Source organism: Nycticebus coucang, chromosome 23 (genome assembly GCF_027406575.1).
Source record: "Nycticebus coucang isolate mNycCou1 chromosome 23, mNycCou1.pri, whole genome shotgun sequence".
In the NCBI taxonomy this organism is placed as follows: Eukaryota; Metazoa; Chordata; class Mammalia; order Primates; family Lorisidae; genus Nycticebus; species Nycticebus coucang.
The window spans coordinates 34,786,243-34,797,063 of record NC_069802.1 but is presented as its reverse complement, the minus strand read 5'-3'; the positions used below and the strand labels follow the sequence as shown (position 1 = coordinate 34,797,063).

The window sequence follows — 10,821 nt, the reverse complement described above, 5'->3', positions numbered from 1 at the left end:
ATTAGTCTCTGGGGCCAGAAAGGCTGGAGTCAACTGCCCTCACTGGTCTGCAGTCACGCCGAATCCAGAGCCCAGGAGTGAGTCACTCACCTGCAAAAGTGCTACAGTTCAGGTTACCGTTGCATTGTGCCCTAGAGAGATGAGGGACACAGCAATGATTGGATGGGCACCTGATCACACCCGGCCATTGCTTAAACCCTCTAAATGGCTTCCGCTTGCACCTCAAATAAATAGCCCCTTAATCATGGCTTTCAGAACCCTGCACACCCTTGGCTCTCCCTAGCTCTTTGATCCTAGCTCCTGAATGCCCCGTCTGCTCACATTGTCTCTGACCCCCAGGCCTTCAGTGCTTCTCGGTCAATCTAAACCCTTTCCCGCCCAGGGCACCCACTGCCTCTCCAAAGGGAGCATCTGCCTGCAGGCCACATGGCCTCTTCTGCCCATTCGCAAATCTGCTGGGTGTTACTGCTCCAGTGAGGCCTTCCCTAAGCACCCAACCGCCATCAAGTCTCCTCCTCCCTATCACTGTTCTCTCTCGGGTTACCCTGCTTTATCTTCCTCAAAGCATTCATCGCCCTCAAAACTCAGCTGTCTTTCTTCCTGCTGTACCTCCGAACGTCAATTCCACAAGAACAAGGAATTTTCTGAGTCATTTACTGCAATATCTCCTATATGTGGGCAGTGCCAGATGAATGAATGAATCAATGAATGAATAGAAAAATAAAGATAGCAGGTTGGGGGGATGAGGACAGTGCACAAAGGCTCCACAGTGAGGTTTAAGTAGGGAAAGCATTTCGAATCTTAGAGGGAATTGCAGAAATGTGACTTTGGAGGAAGCCTGTGGCCTTGAAAACCACAATTCACTCCCCAAAATTTAATTAATCTCGAAAATGTCAAAGTTCAAGATGGTAAAGAACTTGGGATCTCTGCCTCACCTCCACATCCTTCAAAGTTCACACTGTTGATAAAGCTTGTTCCTGTCATCGTATTTTTTACTTACATGTGGAATAAATATTTGCCAAGATGTGGCTTCCTCCAGACCCCAAGCTCTAGAGCCAGGTCTTACAATATTCTCACACACACAAAAAGAGACTTTGCACACAAGTCGAAAGCCCTGAAAAGACCCTCTTGTTCCCAAGCAGGAGCTGGAGAGGCTGTAACTTTAAAATGTGTGGTTTCTATCTTCTGTGCTGCGGTGGACAAGCCCATCTTTAAGTGTCAGCTGTCACGTCTGCGGGCAGACCGCCAGCTCTGGCCGGCCCTCCAAGGTGGGGGTGTTATCAGCAGGCCATCACAGAGCACTTAATGGACCTCCCCTCCTAAATAAACACCCGGGGACACGGGCAGCCTCGTCCTGCTTGTTTGTGTGTTCCTGTCAGGCCCGTCCATTCCAAGGGCCTGCGATGTTACACTTTCTTCCTGGAATATGAGATTGCCCAGAGCTGCCTTCGTGGGCATGGGTGGCGAGAGTGGGAACAGTTTAATGAATCTCCAACGCAGCCTCCAAGTCAGGCCCTGCATATAAAGTCCCCATTGCAAAGGGGTGGCCAGGGAGATTTATCTTCCCTGGGTGAGACCGTGACCCTGTGCTCTCTTAACCCTACTTTTGCACCAATTACCACGTTATCTCATTCCCTAAAGGGCCCATGGGATCTTATTGAGACCCTTTAAAACCTGGAGCCAAGTGTCCAACTGATGTTTTAATTGCACTGGTCGCGGTGAGATGCTGTGTTAACTCTTTTGGGGGAAAGTGAACAATTTCCTGGAGACAGAATAAATTAGGAAAAATGTATCATCATCGTCCCCAACACACAAGTCCACATGCCTGGCCAGTCCCAAACACTGGATTTGTGTCACCATCATCCCTGAGCCAGGCCGGCTTGGAGAGACACAGAGGATGAGTCTACGTGTAGGGTACCCCTCCAACTCACCAGCCTGCCAGCCACCCTCTGCTGTCCACCATTTCCCCCAGAGACCTTTCTTAGGCTCAAATCTTTGTAGCTATCTAACTGTCATGGTGTCTCAATGGGAGCTAATCCACGCTTTAGGTGTCAGGAAGTGGTAGCCGAGACTGTGCTAAGGTCTTTCCAGTCCAGTGGGATGTACGTGAAGATGCTTCTTATTTCTCTTCCCTGCGTCTCTTGCCAGGTCTTCCTGTAACTGCTGTCGCAACGTCTTTCTTTTATCCTTGTATGTGTTTAAGGTGACCATGTGATGTTGGGGGCACACTATATAGTGAAATGATCACCACAGCAAAACACATGCACACACCTGACCTGCAGCCTCTCAGGGGACCCTGGGCACACTCTGCTCCTGCCCGTCAGTCTCCTGATTGGTGTCCATCCTTTTCTGTCCAGCAGGAAAGAGGCCCTCCTCCCAACATCTAGTTATATCAGCCCCAATATAATTAGGAGACTGTTTAGGGGAGGTTCTCCTAAGGGTCCCTCTGCTAAGGGAGTGGAAGAGCAACCCACTTCTGGTGGGAGTTCCAAGGGCTGAGGTGGGTGGTGTCAGGCCTTGGAGAGAAGGGCTCCTTTATCTCCCCAGGAGCTCTGACTCAGGTTTCTTTTCCTCTGGCTCCTTCTCTCCATAGAAGCCTCACAAATCCCAGTGAAAGGTGAAGCCTCTTGGGTGTAAGAATATCAAGATGCCTGCTCCTGTTTGTTCTCAAAACGCAGCCTCCAAGCCTCTCTCTACTCATCTCCATGACTAAGAGAGTGGTATTTTCTACTTACAGTAAAAATGAAAGTATAGCATACAATAAAAAGCATCTATCAGAGAGAGAAAAGGGATCTGGGTGGGCTGGAGGGCACTTTCCCCTAACTTAGCAGACTCCAAGAGTTGCAGGGAATTCAAACCAAATAGAAAAGAATTAAAGAAGTGCCAGGACTGGTTTTTATGTAAAATCTGTGGGTGCTGTTCATTTAAATCGAAAAATAAACACAAAAGAATCTGAGTTAGAGTACAATGGCTGCCTTAGATAATAAGATTAGGGTATGGACGGATGTTAACATTGCTAAGATTTTTATTAAGACTATACAGATTTCTCAGGTGTTTTAGATTCCACGGTCCAATGAGTTTAGAAAATGGACAGAAATGATGTGAAATAAGTTTCTCAATCTTTAATCTCTACGAGTCCACATTGGGGATTTCCAAGAGGGAGATCTAGGAGGCGAAGTTTCCCACATGTCTGTAGCGACACAGATCCTGCCTTCCAGGCCTTCTCATGGGACTGCGGAGCCACAGGGCAAGCTGGGAGAATGCTGTCTGAGGGAAAAGGGATTGCACAAGCTGCCCTGGCCCCTCACACTGCTGGCCTGAGGCCAAGGTCACAAAAGAAGCCTTTGTGGGCCACAGAGCCCTGGGAGGCTTTGCTGAGGTGCGCAGAGGGGCCCAAAGCCCCTCCTCGTAATAAGTGCTTGGCTTCTGGGCCTTGCCCATTTGTCTCCTTTGGGGGCCTCACAGAGTGACCCCAGTAGGTCTTTTCTTCTTATCACAACAAACATTAGGTATAGGGGAAAACTGAGATGTAAAGACTCACTCCTCTTCTTGAAAAACTTCAAGGTCTGCAGGCAGGCCAAAGTCACACAGAAAAATGCAAGAAGTCAAGGTCACTGCCTTAGACGGTGTGTGCATCATTAGTCCTGCCGTCATTTTTCAAGTCTGCACTGACTTTTTTGTTTTCTGAATGATTTTAAATGTAAACAACAAATAAAAATAATAATTCAATAAAAATCTAAGTATTTTTTTTTTAAAAAAAGAAGGGTGCATGCACATGGGAATGAAGGATCACCAGGTTTCAGAATCAAGAACGGCTTCAAGGTCTTGCCAGGTGGCCGAGGGCAAGGGAGTGTTCCAGGGACAGAACATGGTCTCATCTCAAGATCCTTAATTTAACAGCATCGGCTTCAAGGTCTTGCCAGGTGGCCGAGGGCAAGGGAGTGTTCCAGGGACAGAACATGGTCTCATCTCAAGATCCTTAATTTAACAGCATCTGCCATATACCAATGGTTCTCAACAAAAAGAACCTTGCTCCCTCAGAGGCATGTATTTGGCAATGTCTGGACACACTTTTATGGTCTCAACAGAGGGGGATAGCCTCAACACTGGCATCTGGTGGGGATCAGCCAAGGATGCTGCTAAGGCTCCTAGAAAGAACAGAAAAGCCCCAACAACAAAATACCCTGTTTCCCTGAAAATAAGGCAGTGTCTTATTTTAAGGTGTGCTCCCAAAGATGTGCTAGGTCTTATTTTCAGGGGACCTCTTATCTTTCCTGTAAGTAGGTCTTATTTTCAGAGGATGTCTTATTTTCGGGGAAACAGGTATATCCTTCCCGGGTGTGCCGAGGCTGAGGGGTCTGCCACAGGGAAATCACAGGGCTGTGAAGACTCGATTAACTCAGGCACCTGCAAGTGTCTGCCGATGAAGGCTAGGAAAGGGTCCCTTGCTCTCCTCCCATTCCCAGAGCATGAACTCCTCAAGGTCCCCGGCCTGCCGGTGGACACACCGCCTTCATGTGAGACACAGCTGCAACAGGGACTCTAACTAACAAATGCAAACACTGTAACCTAATTGTTTGAACCCTCACACTAATTTGAAATTTAAAAAAAAAATGTCACTGACCCTGCCTTGTTGGTGTTTACATGGCAAAGGCAAAGTGAACGGATGGAACAGGTTTCCAGGAAGCAGAGATGATAAGAAAGATGCAGAGAAGACAGGTGTCTCACATTTCAGCACAAACGATCACAGCTGAGGAGCTGAAAACAACAGAAGCTCTTCCCCTCATAGTTCCGAAAGCCAGAAATCTGACATGGAGGTGTTGGCAGGGTCACTTCCTCCAGAGACCCTGAGGGAGAATCCTTCCTCCGTCTGGAGCTACCAGGTGTCCTGGGCTGGTGGAAGTGTAACTCCAGTCTGTGCCTCCATGCCCCGGGATCTCCACTTGGCCATCCCCTCTGTACCCCTTCATCCAGAATGATCTCATCTCGAGATCCTTGATTGAATGACATCTTTAGTGACCCTTTTTCTAAATAAGGCCATAGTCACAGGTACTGGGGAGCCAGGACATGGATGCAGCCTTGGGGGCCACCATTCAAAGCACTGCAACAGGTGTGTCAGGACAGCAGGGAAGGGGTACATCCACAGGAAAGGAGGGGTGGCTCCTGGACCTGGGATGGCCTTGGGGGCTCCATTTATGAGTCTTATGTCGGTAAGTCAGCAATACAAATATGAGGGGCATTTCATTTTGAAATGCAAATCCTTGCATGCAGGATATGTGCATGCCCGATATTTGTAATGGGAAGGGTCCATCGAGGGAAGCAAGTCAGAGGAGTCAACAAAAACCTCACTGAATTCACCTGGAGTCCCTGGAGCTGGGTCTTTGCAATCCAGTAAGGGCAAAGATTCCATCCCGCTGTTGGTGGGAAGCCTCGTTTTCTTGGGAGTAGAGAGTAGAACTTGAGAAGCTGTAAGGAGCTCTGGAGGCCACAAAGTACCTCAGTTTGAGCCCCAGTCCTCAAGGTAAGGAACACTGGGCCTCTGTTTGAAAATTGGCCCTGTCGCCTTAAATTATCCCCACTTCTCGTCTGGATACAGCCTCGCAGGGCTGCTGCTCAGACGAGGTCGTCCCATCAAAGCTGCATCGGGGCGGGAGGAGACATATTTTAAAGTGACAGATCCAAGAGGCAAGCCCTGGGTGCTGTAAATGAGCATATTATTTCCAAGGTGGAAATGACTCCTGGAATACCCTGTAATCCCACATTTCTCAATAAATCTCGTATAATAAATTCTCCCAGGCACTAAGGATCTGGTCTCTGGGTGACACATTGGAGAGAGAACTGAAGGTCACACAACAAAGGGAAGGGCACCAAATGTGCCTCTGACAATGACTCTAAGGTCACATCACCAAAACAGGCTTGCTGTTCAGGGATGGGACACAATGAGCAGCCCCCTCAGACCACTGGTGAGATGGCCAGGACTTCCCCATTTTACACCAATACTCGGGTCACTTGGTCTTCAGAAAGATCGGAGGCCGGTGCCAGAGTTCTCCACTCCGAATGCCTTTCAATGTAATAATACTTAATACTCCCTTTCAAAACAGCTTTCTCTTTTTCTGAATATTTTCATGGGACTGTAACCCATTTGTACGTAAAATTGGTTGAAAGTGACATGTTGAAAAGTCCAGCAAACACTGTAGCACACTCTGTTTTCAAGGAATATAAAATTGGGCTCTGTCTGACACATTCACTGTGCTTGTGAAAACAGAATGTCACATCTCAAAAGGTTACTCTTGATAGTTTTCTTTAAAAAATAAAATAAAATAAACAGACCTCTTCAGGCAAACAGCCCCTTTGTATTCCCATTTCCATGGAAACACTGGCAATTGTTCGTTTTGTGGCATGGTTTTTTTCAGTTGGTACAATCTCTAGTTTAGACAGCTTACTTGGGGACCCTCAGAATTCAGGAAATCGTCTTTATCAAGCCAGTATATGATATTTTGATAGAGTCTAGAGATATTACCCACATGGCAGGCCTAAGGGAAGGGAAGAACTTGTGTAATTATTGTTCAGGTTGGAGGAAGGGGATCTCATTCTGTCCTGAGTAGCACTGTCATCATTACCTATTTTATCCAATATCTCTACTTTGAAACTTCCCGGATCCGAAAGGTATTTTTTACCTTTCTTGCAGAGGAGTTCACAGTAATATAGTAGAAACTCTCTACTCCACAAGGTGGAATTTAATCCACCTCCTTTGATGGGCTGGCCCTAGTGACTCACTTCCAAAAAGCAAAGTATGGAGAAGGATAGGTCACAATTTTATCGTGCCAGGACCCTGCAGATGTCTCCTTAACCAAGTGACGAAGGTTATTAGTATCAGAGGTAAGTCATTTTGACCACATTTGCTCCCTGGCATGATCTGATGAGAAGGGAACTCCACCTCTAGAATTCTTCTCCAAATACAAAATTTTGTAATTTTGGGCAAAAATTAGAGAAACCCCAACTGAGGAGAATTCTACAAAACACTTGGCTAGTAATCGTCAAAACTGTCAAGAGCGTAAAAAGTAAGGAAAGTGAGAGACTGTCGCAGACCAGAGGAGATTGAGGAGGCCTGGTGACTAAATCAATGATTTCTGGATTTGACCAAATAATAGGCGAAAAGGGCACTAAACTAATGAAAAAGCCAGTTAGCCCCAAACACAATCAATAGCTTAGTGAACACTACTGTACTAATGTGAATTACTCTTTTTTTTGTAACGTGGAACGCTTCATGAATTTAGATGTCATCCTTGCAGAGGGGCCATGCTAATCTTCTCTGCATTGTTCCAATTTTGGTGTATGTGCTACAGGAGCAAGCACGCTCACTCTTAATGGATACACCCCACTTACATGTTAGAGGTAAAGAAAAATGGATGAAACTATATGGGAACTCTCTGTACAATCTTATCATTCCAAAACAAAAGTTTGGGTTCAATAAAAAATAGCCACACGAGAAGAAAAGTGACAATGCTTTTGCATGATGAAGTGGACTCTTGTTAAGATGACATTACTAAGATAGGGTTAGAAAAACAGACATAGAAATACAGGGAGAGAGACCACAACTGGAGACTGAAGGTCTCAATCCCAAAGAAAAATTAGACTTGGAGAAGAATTCAAACCAGTAGGCAACCTGTTTACAGTGCCCGGTATGTGTCCTTCAACTGTGATTGAAATTACAGTCTTCAAGGAAGATTTGTACAATTGAAGATTCCTGGGCCCCACTTTCTCAGTTCTAAAGGACCCAGTCACCCACGTTTCATGAAAGCATGGCCCGCTCCCCAAACACACAGACTCTGGGTCCCTCTCTACTCCCTCTGAATCTGGGCTCCTCGTGGGCTGTGACTAAGGGAATGTAGAGGAAGAGCTTCTGTGTAACTGAGAGGGGTAAACCCGTGTGTCAGCATGAATGGGTCACATGGTGCCCACACATCTGGTCAAACATTGCTCTGGACATGTCGTGAGGAAGATTCTGGATGAGATTATATTTGAATCAGTAGTCTGAGCAGAGCAGACTGCTTTCCCCAATGGGAATTGTCCTCACTCTCCCTTGAAGACTTGACTAGGACAAAAAGGCTGAGCATTCCTCTAACCCAGCTACCTTGAGCTGGGATGTCGGCAGTACCCCACCTTTGGGCTTAAACTGAAACACCAGCCTCTGGTGAAACTTCCAGACTTTGGGCTGGAACCATACTAGTGGCCGTCTTGGTTCTCCAGACCACAGATCCTGGGACTCAGCCTGTGTGATCATGTGAGCTAGTTCTTTACAGTAAATCTCTTTTTGTACAAACATACATATATATGTGATTGTGTATATATAAAAAAGAATGCAAATTATTTATCATAAATCTCTTTAGACATGTATACCGTATACACACACACATACCACACACATATCTTTTTGGTTCTGTTTCTCTGGAGAACCCTGACTAAGATATCAACATACAAGACTAAGCATTAAGAGCCTTACAACTTCTTTGTCTACGTGTTTGGAGGGCTCCTTCTTGTTACCCCATGATATGAGAACTCCTACACAGCTTCACAAATGCACAGGGAAGGGACCAGAGACCCCATAATCCCTGCCAGGAGGTTCAGTTGAGCTCACAGCTGACAGCCAGCCCCCCGTAATCTCTGCCAGGAGGTTCAGTTGAGCTCACAGCTGACAGCCAGCCCCCCGTAATCTCTGCCAGGAGGTTCAGTTGAGCTCACAGCTGACAGCCAGCCCACAGCCCCCCGTAATCCCTGCCAGGAGGTTCAGTTGAGCTCACAGCTGACAGCCAGCCCACAGCCCCTCGTAATCCCTGCCAGGAGGTTCAGTTGAGCTCACAGCTGACAGCCAGCCCACAGCCCCCCGTAATCCCTGCCAGGAGGTTCAGTTGAGCTCACAGCTGACAGCCAGCCCCCCGTAATCCCTGCCAGGAGGTTCAGTGAGCTCACAGCTGACAGACAGCCCACAGCCCCTCGTAATCCCTGCCAGGAGGTTCAGTTGAGCTCACAGCTGACAGCCAGCCCCCCGTAATCCCTGCCAGGAGGTTCAGTGAGCTCACAGCTGACAGACAGCCCCTCTGCCAGCGTGAGAGCTCTGCTGGAAGGTCCAGCTCCCAGGAAGACTCCAGGTGTCCTCAACTCTGGGCAATTCCATCTGAAGCAGAAGAACAGCCCAGCTGAGCCCAGTCAATTCACAGCATGTTCAGAAAAAAAATAAATGGAGTTGTTATCTCAGGGAGCAATCTGAGTTCACTCCCAGAAGGAGTTGTTAAGGACACGCACGGGGAAAGCAGTCGGGGAGGGGTAAGTACAGACAGGAACAAGGGCAGCGTCGGGTGGGAGAATCGTCAGTTCTTTTGGTTTACAAAATAGTACATCGTAGTAGAGATGATGTCAAATATGCAAAAATACAAAGAAAAACAAAAACCCGTCTTGTCAGGATGAAATGACCTATGAGCATTTTTTCCTAAACAGAAGATGAAATTCTTCCCTGGAAGCAATTTCACATCAACGTTGAAGAACTCATCATTTTTTCCTACTGCTGTTCTTTTCATCCAGGGGCACCTACTGGGGGAGAGGTAATTGTCTGACTAATCAATCCCTTGTTTATTCCCTGTTAGGGGAGCACATTGAGAGCAATGGCAGCTCTTCATGAAGATATGGAAACCTGGCAACAGGAAGCCTTTTCCCCTTCTTACACTGTAATGTAGCATATTTTTTTGACATGTAGAATTTTTAAATAACTTGGCAGAGTAGCCTGTTCTTTCATGTTTGCAATTCCTCCTGTTGTTGGGGGCGACGGGTGTTTTGTTTGACTCAGGGAAGTACTTTATATCTAGGGGGTCAGAGACTTACCTACGTTTCCTTACAATTTTTCATGGGTTCATACATTGAGGAATACATGGTCTAGGCGTGATTTGCTGAGATGCATGACCTCCTTGGAAGGCCCCCCTTTCATCTCAGAGAGGCTGTCTTCCTGTCTTGAAGGCCCAGCTTTTTGAATTTGGCATGCTACAAATTAATATTTTAAATTGAACTTTAAAATAATTTAAATTATGTAGTTATTACCAACAGCAAGACTGCTCTGTGGAGAACGGTTAAAAAAAATAGGATGGCCTCATAAAAGTAAGAACTCACTAAATAAAATGTTTGGAACCCTAAATAGTTAGAAAAATGTGAAAGGAGTATCAGATTTACCACTTACAAACTATGTGATTGTGAACAAGGTCGTAACTTTCTTGAGCCTCCCGTTAGTTTCGTTTTCTGCAAAATGGTGAGAACACCTATCTTGAAAGGTTGTTATGGGCATCAGACAGGGATCGCACAGGAAGCCCATCACAGGGCCTCGAATCTCAGCTATTGTAAATACAGAGGTACAATGTTTTCCTCCTGCAGGCTGTGAGGTCTGTGATCACCCTTCACACCGACTGGGCTGTGTGTGTTGGTTTCTGGATCCTCCCCCTTCCACCTCAGCATCCTCCCTGGCCAGGCTCGCAGCTTTATTTCTGTATCCCTAGTTCTCATTGCGGCACCCAAAGTACAGCAGGCCCTCCAATAATTTGCATTGAATGAATAAATGTCTTCAAAATGTCGAAGAAAAATGCCAGTCAGTGCAAGAGAATACTGAACTAAACGCAAAAGGTTATCAGACTATCAGAGCTGCAGAGGAGACATCTTGCTATGCTTTGAAGTGATCACTGAATACCCAAAAAGCAGGATGGATATGTGGGATTAGATGGAGCTTAAAATTTTTGTAAAAAGTGACGAGCATGTTCATGGACTTCCCCTGTCCTGCCAAAG

The 10,821-nt window shown here is 46.4% G+C and overlaps 1 non-coding gene across 1 annotated transcript; it reads right to left on the bottom strand.

Annotated features, from left to right (window-relative positions):
- Nucleotides 1–7,249: 7,249 nt before the first annotated feature.
- LOC128576202 (U6 spliceosomal RNA) lies at nucleotides 7,250–7,356 on the bottom strand. Its single transcript, XR_008377306.1, has one exon. It is a non-coding gene; the product is annotated as a U6 spliceosomal RNA (small nuclear RNA).
- Nucleotides 7,357–10,821: the final 3,465 nt, after the last annotated feature.